This window comes from Eumetopias jubatus, unplaced genomic scaffold (genome assembly GCF_037043125.1).
Source record: "Eumetopias jubatus isolate StellerSeaLion01/CBP00866 unplaced genomic scaffold, mEumJub1_p1.0 scaffold_6, whole genome shotgun sequence".
Classification (NCBI taxonomy): Eukaryota; Metazoa; Chordata; class Mammalia; order Carnivora; family Otariidae; genus Eumetopias; species Eumetopias jubatus.
Window position 1 is genome coordinate 33,356,103 of NW_028274812.1, and position 11,053 is coordinate 33,367,155.

The 11,053-nt window shown below is 41.9% G+C and overlaps 1 protein-coding gene across 5 annotated transcripts in view; it reads left to right on the forward strand.

Moving 5' to 3' along the window:
• Positions 1-6,472, forward strand: part of EPB41L2 (erythrocyte membrane protein band 4.1 like 2) — a 205,508-nt gene extending 199,036 nt beyond the window's left edge. For all 5 annotated transcript variants that reach the window (XM_028125387.2, XM_028125384.2, XM_028125385.2 and 2 more), the window contains one exon: positions 5,286-6,472. The gene's annotated coding sequence lies outside the window, so the exon portion shown is untranslated. The remainder of the gene's footprint in view (positions 1-5,285) is intronic.
• Positions 6,473-11,053: the final 4,581 nt, after the last annotated feature.

Sequence of the window (11,053 nt, forward strand, 5' to 3'; positions counted from 1 at the left end):
TAAAAAAAAATAAATATTGGGAAGCTACTAGGGCGCCTGGGTTGCTCATTTAAGCGTCCGACTCTTGATTTTGGCTCAGGTCATGATCTTGGGGTCATGGAATCGAGCCCTGCATTGGTCTCTGTGGTCAGCGGGGAGTCTGCTTGAGGATTCTCTCTCCTCTCTCCCTCTGCCCCTCCCCTAGCTCGCTCTTGCACGCACATCGTGAGCATTCTCTCAAAATCTTAAAAAAATAAGAATGATAATATTGGGAAGCTATCAAGCTCATGGTGGCCAGAATACAATCTTCCAAAATTCCAGTTTTCACCTGAAAGCTTGAATTTTATCACTGGCCACAAGTATATTGTCAGTTGTTTTCCTTGAAATGACAGGCTCACCTCATTTTCAAGAAATTCCTGCCAAATAGAGTAACAGTTTGTCCGTCAGTAATTCTCAAATAAAAAAGGTGTTTGTGAAAAGGCAGCTGCTTCAATTCACAATTCAAGCATTCTTTTTTTTTCTCTGGACATCCATTGTACTTCTGTATGCAGCAGGAGTAATCTGTGCCCATTTTTCATTTCGTTACACAGAATGTTAAAAAGACACGAACTCAGCGGTTGAGATGTAAGACAGTAATTTTCTGTGTTTCATCCAGGACATCCTTAAGTGAGGCTGGCTTGCCTTCTTTGTTTCTTATTTCACTGAGAGCGTGTGGTGGTAATGAGTCCAGTGACTTCTGGTACAATTTGGTGCCACTGCCGTGACGTGCGGCAAGATGCCAACGGTTGTACTCCCCCTTGTCGCACTCTTGGTGAAAATGTCCACCCCCTGAAAAGGGCGGTTAACGTCTTCATGTGATTATGAAATCGCCTTTTTTTTTTTTTTAATACCTTTGACTTTGCAACCCCTTGAAAAGAGTCTAAGTGACCCTCAGGGTTGGCAGAACTCACTGAGAACTGGTGGATCTATACTGTAGTGGTGCTCCGAACACTAAGAATGGACTTTCCTGGGTTAACCAAATCGAAATTATTTTTAAAGATTTTATATATTTGAGAGAGAGCGTGCGTGCGTGCGTGCATGAGCAGGGGGAGGGGCAGAGGGAGAAGCAGGCTCCCCACTGAGCATGGAAGCCAGATGTAGGGCTTGATCCCAGGACCCCAGGATCATGACCTGATCAGAAGGCAGACACTTAACCGACTGAGCTACCCAGGCGCCCCCCCAAATAGAGATTTATCCTACTTGCATTTTTGGCTCTAGGACTCCTATCTTACAGTGGAAATTATTTAAAAAATGAAAATCAAATATGCAAATTGGAGACCCAAGGAAGAAAGTTTAGCATTAGGAATAACTGACGTCCATAACCATCAACTATTATATTTAAAACTGAACAGTTGAGTGCATGGACCTCATTTTTATTTAGGAAAGAGTTGGATTGGATTCTCTCACATGAATATTTTATTCATATTTTCAAGATCTCTGGCTATACTGCTGCCCTACAGTAATTGAATCTTACTTAATCCAAGGACAAATGTTATGGTTTCTTGCATTAGTTTAATTACTTTTCAATAAAAACCACATTTTTGCATTTTTATTGAGATCCCTCTGGATAAGTGCTTTCCCACTTACAGGCAGTATTTCTAGTGGTTTGGGTCAAATGCTTTTTTATGAGTGCACGTTTGCATTTTACTGAATCAGTTCTGGAGAAGAGCACGCTCAAGTTTGAGCCCCACACTACAAGCCCCTGTCTCTGGAAACTCTGAAGCTGTGTTTTTCAAAGTCATAGAACCTCTGTCCTTGAATGTGACTGATTGCCCGCTGCTCCTTGGGCACACTAAGATAAATTTGAGTGTTCTGGAACCCTCTGTGAGGACTTAAGGCAAAGTAGGCAAGGGCACAGGCACACGTCCTTGAGGAATTTAGATCTAGAGTTAGAGCAGGCATTGGACGATACCACCACACGGGCCTATTCCCACATTGGCCAAAAGAGGGGGACAGAGGCTAAGGAATGGAGCCATAGGAGTTACAAATGTTTACTGACATTGTATAGTCTAGGGGAGGGAGACTGGAGCATGGAAACAGTGGTTTGGGTTTCTGCTATTGTTTACTTGACCAAAATTCTAATATCTAACGTATAATCCATATACTTCACAGCTGTGATCTTATCCAAACTCAAGGTGAACATTATGTGAACATTATGATGTCGCCCAAAGGAAAAAGCCAGTAGTAAATAATAATGCCTGCCCGTTTGTAATGACAAAATAAGATGTCCAGACTATAGTGAATATGAGGTAGAATTCAGGCTTTAAAAAAAAAAAAAAAAACTTGCATGAAGGTCTTACATGAAGAACCAGTGCATAGTCTTCAGTTTGATTGGAATGGGTGAGAAATCATTTAGACCCAAAATGTAATCTGTTTAAAAAAAAAAAAAAAAAGCCATGGGGCACCTGGGGGGCTCAGTCATTAAGCGTCTGCCTTCGGCTCAGGTCATGATCCCAGGGTCCTGGGATGGAGCCCCGCATCAGGCGCTCTGTTCAGCGGGAAGCCTGCTTCTCCCTCTGCCACTCCCCCTGCTTGTGTTCCCTCTGTCTCTGTGTCTCTTTCTGTCAAATAAAACCTTTATAAAAAAAAAAAGCCAAATATGAAGGTTTTGGGTTGTTTTTGTTTTCCTCACAGATAAATGCCAGAACAGGAAAAATATAAATGTCTGATGGTTGTGTACCAGTGGAATTGGTGGTTCCGTTCTTATCTTTTCTCCTTCCCGGCTCAAAAGCTTAGATGTTCACTACTTGCAGGAATATATTTCTGTATGTGTTTTAGTACAGAAAGCAGTCAGAAGAGAGGTGGATGTGTCAATTATAAACTTCCTACAATAAATTATTCCCTATTCATCCAGAACATGAGGAATTGGGATGTTCTGAAATACTGAATATCTAATTAGCTCAGAGTTACACTTGATTTACTGCTTCTTAAAGAACGAGGAAAAAATGCACTTGAATGAGGGGGGGGAAATGCACTTAACATTAAAATTACAATAAATGTAATTTTCTTTCTCTCTGAAAACTGTTTGGAATTCTAAGAGTGTGTTAAGATTGTCATCTGTAATACTTATTACCAGGAAAGGAAATTGGTTTCTTTCTTTCTAGTGGTTTGATTGCGAATAAATGAAAGTAAATGACATTTGAGTTTACATGGGTAACTGTCTTTTCTCCACATATATTTCAATAAATGTTGAAGCTCTTTGAAATCAAGCTCTCTCATTCAGTTCCTACACACTCCTAATTCCTGTTTACTTGTCTGCTAATGACTTGGAAACAAGTTTAATTTTAGCTTGCCTTTCTAAATTGAAATTTTTGTTTTTGGTGAAAGCAGATTCAGTGAAATAACACGACATGGAGTCTAGAGGAAATGAAGGATCCTCAACCTCATCCTTTCTCTGGGTTTCCAGGCACTGGTAGCCTGAGAGGTTCCTTTTCTATAACAGAAGCTGGGCGGAAGTGATAGCTCTGTTCAACAAATGATGCATATTCCCTGAGTAAAGAGAACAGAGAACCAGCTCCCAAAGAGCAAGAGTAGATCCCGTGACTGAGGTCGCAGCCAACTCCCAAATCCAGTTTGATTGGTAGTTTGATCCATTCCCGATCACCATCCCCCAAGTTTCTGTTCATAATTACTAGCCTAAAAAAAAAAAGAGGATTTTGTGTTTTCTCCATTGATTCCCCCCTCCCACTTCTAGAATCAAGCAGAAGTCCTAATGAGTAATGAAATAGCCTAAAGCAGACAACAGGTGGGAGACAGTGAATTTGATTAATCAATCTGTCCTGTATAATGAAGAGGCTAAAATAATACCTGTGATAAATCTCAACGGTGGAGAGTTTTTCTGTGAAAACAAGACTTAATTTTATCTAACCAAAAGAATGTGTATTCTGATTGACTTTGGGGCCAGTGTCTCTTAGAAAGGACCTTAATTACCACTCTCCATTATCCTCTGGAATCACCTACCATTTGCCAAAACTTCAACTAAAAAGTGAAAAATTACCTTCTCAAAACCCTTTTCTCTGCCGGGAATAATGCACCATCCTTATTTTTTTCTCTGCCTCCCTGTCCACTCCCATTTTAGTCCTCTCCCCCCGCTCCTTCCCTCCGATGGTGGGCTTCCCCGGGGCTCACATCTCTCATTTTTCCTTATACCCACAAAGACTAGCTGTGAGTTTCACTTGCCCTCGGCGCCAGCCTGCAAATCCACGTCCCTGGTCCTAAGACCTCACCTGGGCTTTACGCCTGTCCTCAGGTCCCAGACTCCAAACCTGGTCGTGCTCCCTGGTACTTTGGTGCTCGCCCCCGCCCTCTGACTGCTCCCCTACAGGGCGCCTCTCTGCCCACCCTTCCACCTGCTTTCACTCCAGTCTGAGTCCTCTCCACCTGGCCGTCCTACCCGGCCTTCCTGTCTCTCTGCTCCCCACCCTTAGCCTCTTCATCAGACTCAAGCTGCAGTGATGTTTTCAGAACATAAACCAGGCCATGTCAAGCCTTCCTCAAAGCCAGCCTCCCCGTCTCCTGGGCTTGTCATGCGCTATGTGGACTCACCCCCTGGGCTCTCTGACCTGTCTCCTGCCCCTTGCACTCTGCTTCTGGATCATAGCAGTAAACTGACAGCTGGTCTTTTGTCTGAATGCTCTTTCTGACTTCAGTCCCTTTTTTGTCTGTTCGATCGAGTTTGTACTCCTCAGTCTGGTATGAAAGAGTACCCGACCTTCCATTCCTCACCCTCTTATTCTCTCCAGGAATGTCGATTTCCTCACTATGCTGTTCCTCACTCATTCTTGCTGCCTGTCCCCCGCACTCTGCATACGCCCACTAACGCCATCCGCCGTCTCACTTCCTGGCCTCTTGCCGCATTCTCTTCTCCTCACCTGCAGCCCCTTTTCCATTCATTTCAAAGAAGTCAGAATGGACTTTGTTTTTGCACCTTCCTTGAATCTAATGTTAAAGCCTACATTGGTTTCTCTGTTTTGGATTGTTAATGAATGAGTTACCTCTGTTTTATAATTAACTCTTTTTGTGTGTGTGTCTATTCTTATTTGCCAGTTGTTTCTGTGTGCTTGTCAGTTCGCCACGTATCGTGAGGCCCCCGGGGGTGGAATAGACTTTCGTGCTTGTCTTCTGGTCAACATGCTATTTACTGTAGAGCTAGGCAAATTGTAACTGTTGGTTATTTGATTTGGAATTGGATGGCACATTAGTTAACATGGTTTTTCAAGCCTCTGTCTTTGGAATATTTAAGTCTTTTCTCTCTTTTTTCTTCCTAGAAATTCCATTTTTTAAACAACACTCAACTTTGTGAACCTGAAGAATTTTGACCATTCCAAGTCTTAATGCCACACCACTACTCCAGCAAATTTATACTACGACTGGTAACAATGACCAGAAGCCTGAAGAATTAAAATGCCAACAACCAAACCTTACCTTAACAGCTCTGGTCTATACCGTTCCCTTGCATTTTAATACATTATTTTGTTTTATAACCACTTCTAAATATTCTTGACTCTTTCTTTTTTTTTTTTTAATTAGGGAGTTTTGTTTTTGTTTCCTGTTTACTTTGTGTACAACTACCTGCTTTTTATCACTCATTTTGATCAAATGATAGTGAACAAAGCCAGCCCCACGCTGGTAAGGTGCTGTTCACTTGAACAGGTGCTGTTGTGCGGAAAGGAAACTCTGTGACTAATTTCCGATCGTGGCTTTCCTGTCTTCCAGATCCTTCCCATTGAATCCTTACAGTAAATATTTACGGAGTTTTCAGATTGCAGTAAATATACTGTATGAGAAAATATTAATACAGATCAAAAGCATTTCTTACATCCTGAAAATTTTCTAATGTTTGAGAATTTCATCGGGGCTGTTTTTTATATTGGACCCTTTTTGACTTTCCAGTCCTCTGACTTTTCACTGAAAGTCAGAGATGCTCCAGACTGGAGAATTACAAAGAAGCTCACTGACCACGCACTGTGTTTCGAGACCCTGTCACGCCACAGTGCCAATGCTTCTCAGACACATGCTCTTTGGCAGCATTCCAGAACCAGGAGGGAGGAAAAAGAGAAACTACTGTTTCTTCCCTTCTACTAAAAATTCAGGCAGCTTAAAACCTTAGTGCTTTCTTTCTTAACATGTCCAAATTTCAAGACTTTCCATTATTTGAACACTTTGTGTAGAACACTTGCTTTGTATTAAACCTCCCTGTCTACTTGTAAAACTGACCTTTTGTTATTGAGCAGGTATATCTCTTTCAGATAGTTGGATGATTCACACAGGTTTGAGGACACTGGGGAGAAGAGCAGGGGCTGTGGTGGGGTTTTTTTTTTTTGATGGTTGTAAGGAAGCGATACCATTTACAGCTGACACCAGAGACCTGATAGGGACCTATTAACGGTATTGAACATGTTTTCCTTTGCTTTTGACCCTATGTATAGTTATGATGCCAGATTAGATTTATAGCAGCTTCAAGTTGTATTAAATGATATTTTGCTTTCTGTAATACTGTTATAAAATAAAGTGTGTTTATTCTCTAAACTTCTTGCTTCTCTTTTTTATAAAGGTTTAAAAAACAAATGATATTTTCAGGCAAAAGTCTTACTACGTGGTGAAATGCAGCATTTTTTAGAATCTGTTATTCCAATCTTTTATAATTTGCTGCTGCTGCCTGCATCACCAATGCGAAATGGCTAAGGCAGCATTGAAGGTTTGGAAATCCATTGCTTAGAATGCCAGATTCCTCCAGCCTGCGTACACAGCCCACCGGCGCCTTACAGATTCTCCAACGGAAAATTCCACTTGTTTTCTTTGTGTATTTTTTGTTTTGTTTTCGGAAAATATTTTAGTTCCACCATCCCACCAACCCTCCTCTGCTTCATGTTTTGCTCTACTGTCCGGTGGGCCTTAACAATAAGCAGAATGGGTTCTGCCAACGGGCCGCGTCCGTGTCTAATTGCAGTGGTACATTATGAAGCTTTTGCCAAGACACATCGGATTAAGTGCTCCATTTTCTTCTACACATTGAAAACATTACGCGGCAAATGACCAACAGGGTCTATTCCGTTTTAAAATGTTATGTAGAATTTCTCTAGTCCTTTCGAGTGAGCATGTTAAATACAATTTACATGACTGTCTTCTTTGGGATCTGTTCCCACTGAATTATCTCTCACCTTGTGAGAGGTCTTTCTCACTTCCTGCAGAATTATTACAGAAACCACTCCTCTTTGGAGAAGCCGATCTCCGCAAGCCAAGCCTTAGTGACATTAGGGGGCCAAATGTGGTTCTGTGAATCTATTTCTCATCCGAAAGCTTGTATGGATAGCATTCATATTTAAAGCAGAGGTTGGGTTTACTAAGAGTTCTTTGAGAACCAGATCCGTCCATCCTTTGATAATTGCCATGATAGGAAGTGTCCTCGGCAGCTCCCAGTGAATAGGAAATGCTGTGTTTGAGTAGGGCTCAGTTTCATTCAGCTGAGATAGCAAGACAGACAGGTGTTGGGGTCCTGGAGACACCTAGAGCATCTGTGGGGCTTAGGACCCAAAGAGCAGCTGGGAACAGTGCTGATAAGTCATGCCATGTGTAGCTGGAGCAGCAAGGCTGCTGTTCCGAATATTTTGTAGTTCTTAGAAAATATTTCCCAGGGTATTAGCTTGTTCTGTAAACTGAGCTTTCAAAACCCCAAATGATAGAATAAGAAATAGGTCAACAGTGTTCACTGAGGTGAGAGATGTCTGGGTATAATTGTTTATCTTAAAAGCCATATAATTTCGGGGTGATAAGCAATAATTCCTTGCAATAATTCCTTTTAGTCGCATGGGGTTTTACAGGTAACATTATACATAAGCCTTATAAGCAATCCTGTGTGGAATGCAGGAAATAGCAGTGCGTTTTCCACAGGCCACAGCTGGATAAAAAAATGAGGTTATTTTTAAAATATGTAGAGTTGGTAGATGTTTGGTATTTCACTGTCATGAGCTTCTGTTTTATGATACATTGTACATTGCATTATTCATTGCATAGACCCACAGTTCGTGGAATGACTATTACCAGGACTCCAGCAATGAAGCAGAGTGTAGCCATAACCACTGCCCAACATGGACTTCATTAAGTATTCCCCCTTATTTATGCACAAAATTATTTGATATCTGAAAACATAATTGAGATTCAATTATAGGCAGGGAGGAGTGAGTTGTGGTTCAGATGAAATAAGATTGGCCGTTAGTGGGTAATTGCTAAAGCCAAGTGATGGTAAATGAGGGTTTATTATATCATCCTGTTAAAATATTCCTAGATAAAAGGCTAAAAAGGGCGCCTGGGTGGCTCGGTCGTTAAGCGTCTGCCTTCGGCTCAGGTCATGATCCCAGGGTCCTGGGATCGAGCCCCGCATTGGGCTCCCTGCTCCGTGGGAAGCCTGCTTCTTCCTCATCCACTCCCCCTGCTTGTGTTCCCTCTCTGGCTGTCACTCTGTCAAATAAATAAAATCTTTAAAAAATAAAAGGCTAAAAAAATACCTTAAGCCCCATAATTTTTTTTTTTTTTTTTAAAGCCCTTCCTCCATGTATTGTTAGAGAAGAATACATCGTTTTTCTTTGCATGGCGCTCTGGTCAGTTTCCACCTGTCTTCCCTGCTTGCACAAGAAACTGGGACACTTGAATGTTACTGCTGAGACAGTAACAGGAGGGAATATACCTTGATTAGTTTCACAGAAGCCAGCCTGGACTTGGATGGATTCTTGCATGCACCCATTCATGTATTTGCTGGGATCCGGCTGTGGTGTAGCACCAGCTCCAGAAGAAAACATGGTCAGCTGGCAAATCCTAGGTGCTGCGCTCCTGACCCTTGGCCACAGGGTCAGACACCGACCCTGTGTATAGTTATGGTGCTAGCTTAGATTTATAGCAGCCCCAGTTGTATAAAATGATACTTTGCTTCGAATACAAAGGTCTCAGAACCCTGCAGATGGACCTTTGAATCCCCCCACTCTGAGTAACTGAACCATGTGACTTTAATGAAAGCATTTAAAGTGAGGGTACTTCTACATCTCAGTGCAGGGATATTCTGGTAAAAAATGTGTACAGTGCCTAGCAGAGCTCCTAGCACAGTAATAACCCTCCAAACATGGCAGGCATCGTGAGTAATAACAGCACTGTGCGTGAGGTGATCCACCACTGGCAAATTTATGGAAGATCATGCCATTCTGAGCTGTGCTGAGGGCTTTCCCTAGTAGAATTCTGTGCTATTCTAGGGTTACTTGGGAAGTCTGTTGAACAGGTTTTGGCTTTGGAGGTACGTGGACCTCACTTCCCTGAGAACCCCACAACATCAGGGACCTCTTACGGTCTACACATCGTCCACCATGTGGAGGCAGCACAAATACTCGGAGACTCTAGCTGCAGGCTTCCTAACCACAGACTCCTGGACGGATTTCAAGGGTCTGAACTTTCCCCAAATATATGCAAAATTGTGGGTGTATGCATGTTTCTTAGGAATAAATTCCTGGCTTTCATTAAATTCTCAAAAGGTTTCTTTATTATCTAAATAAAAGTTAGGAACTTCTGCTCTTAATAATCTGGGTTTGGGAATGTGGGTTTGAATACTGAAAAAAACAACAGTGGAAGGCATTTTTAAATTTCCAATATGTTTGGTGGTAATTTTAAATAAAATGTTTTGAATGCATGTTTTCTGTCACTCATTTGCCAGGGTAAATACCATTGTGTAAATTCTGATAAACTCAGAGGTCTCTTCTGATTAGCACACTAATTATAAAGTCAGAAAGCAAAAATCTCAAGAGTAATTTGTTCTAAAAATTCTGTTTCTAAACAAGTCAGAAAATTAATTTCCAGAATGTGTTTTAATAGCTATGAATTCTGATTTCTGAGACACAACGTTGCCAAGGAGCTTAAGATTCCAAGGAAAAGTTGTTTTTGGTGTATGGGAGTGTTTATTTGTTCTTGATTTTCTAATTGCTACTAAATTCTAGAAAATACTAGAGGCTATTACCTGGTCGAATTAATTATAAGTAAGTTTACTCTTTAAGTGTTGGGAATAACATTTCGGGGAACATAACGTGTGTCCTTCCTTGCCCCATTTTCCGTTTGGCCAACTTGTATATAGGTCATGGATTGCAGTTTCCCAGCACTGTTAACAAGAGAGGTGGGAAGTTAGTATTAACGGCTTTATTTAGCTCTGTAAAAAAGAAGGAAAAAAAATTCTTTGGTGAATTTTCACTGAATACCTGGCAACATAACAAGAGCATTATTTTGTCGAAGGTCTTGGGTTGGGGAAACAGGTGGGAATTCTTTCAGGTACTAGAACATTAGAAATAAGATTAGGAGCCCTTGTGAGACCCTGTGGGGTTGTGTGTGCATTTGGGGCACCTGGTGAGAGGCTTTGGAGCACAGAGTGGAGCAGAGTAGAGGATAATGTAAGGAGGCTGCCGCCTGGTCTAGGAGCCATGCAGACGAGCCAAAGCAACCGAAGCCGGAAGAAGATCTTAAACTGGGCTGTGAACATCTGAAGAGCAAGTGTAGCTGACTGACTGGGGGCGCTCTGGGAAGGACTTGACAATTTGAGTAGCCGTGCCTTCAAGCAGATTGTAGCAAAACCCTTGGGACTTGGTCTTTCCATGGGAAAACATGCTTCTGTTTCTCTTTACACATAAAAACCACAAATCTGCTCAGGACTTCACTGGAAATTATTCTCAACAGCAACAAAAGAAATGGGTCTTGCTTTAAACTCCTTGGTTATGCCTATCGCTGAAAATACGTGTTGGGAGCTCATCCGTTATCACAGTAGCTGGGATGCATTTTCCCTGGGCAGGAAGAGATGGTGGGCTTGCCTCCACCAGAACCAAAAGCCAGGTTCCCGTCTTTCCAGAAGAAGGTGGAGCCAACCCTGGTGGCCAAACCACAGATTTGGCTGGCAGCTGGGAATACGATGCATCCTTTCACGCCTTCTGTTAAAGAAAGCATTTTTACATAAGCTGATTTCCATCGGGGGCTAAAAAGAGATCCCTCCTAGAACTGATAGAATATTATTATT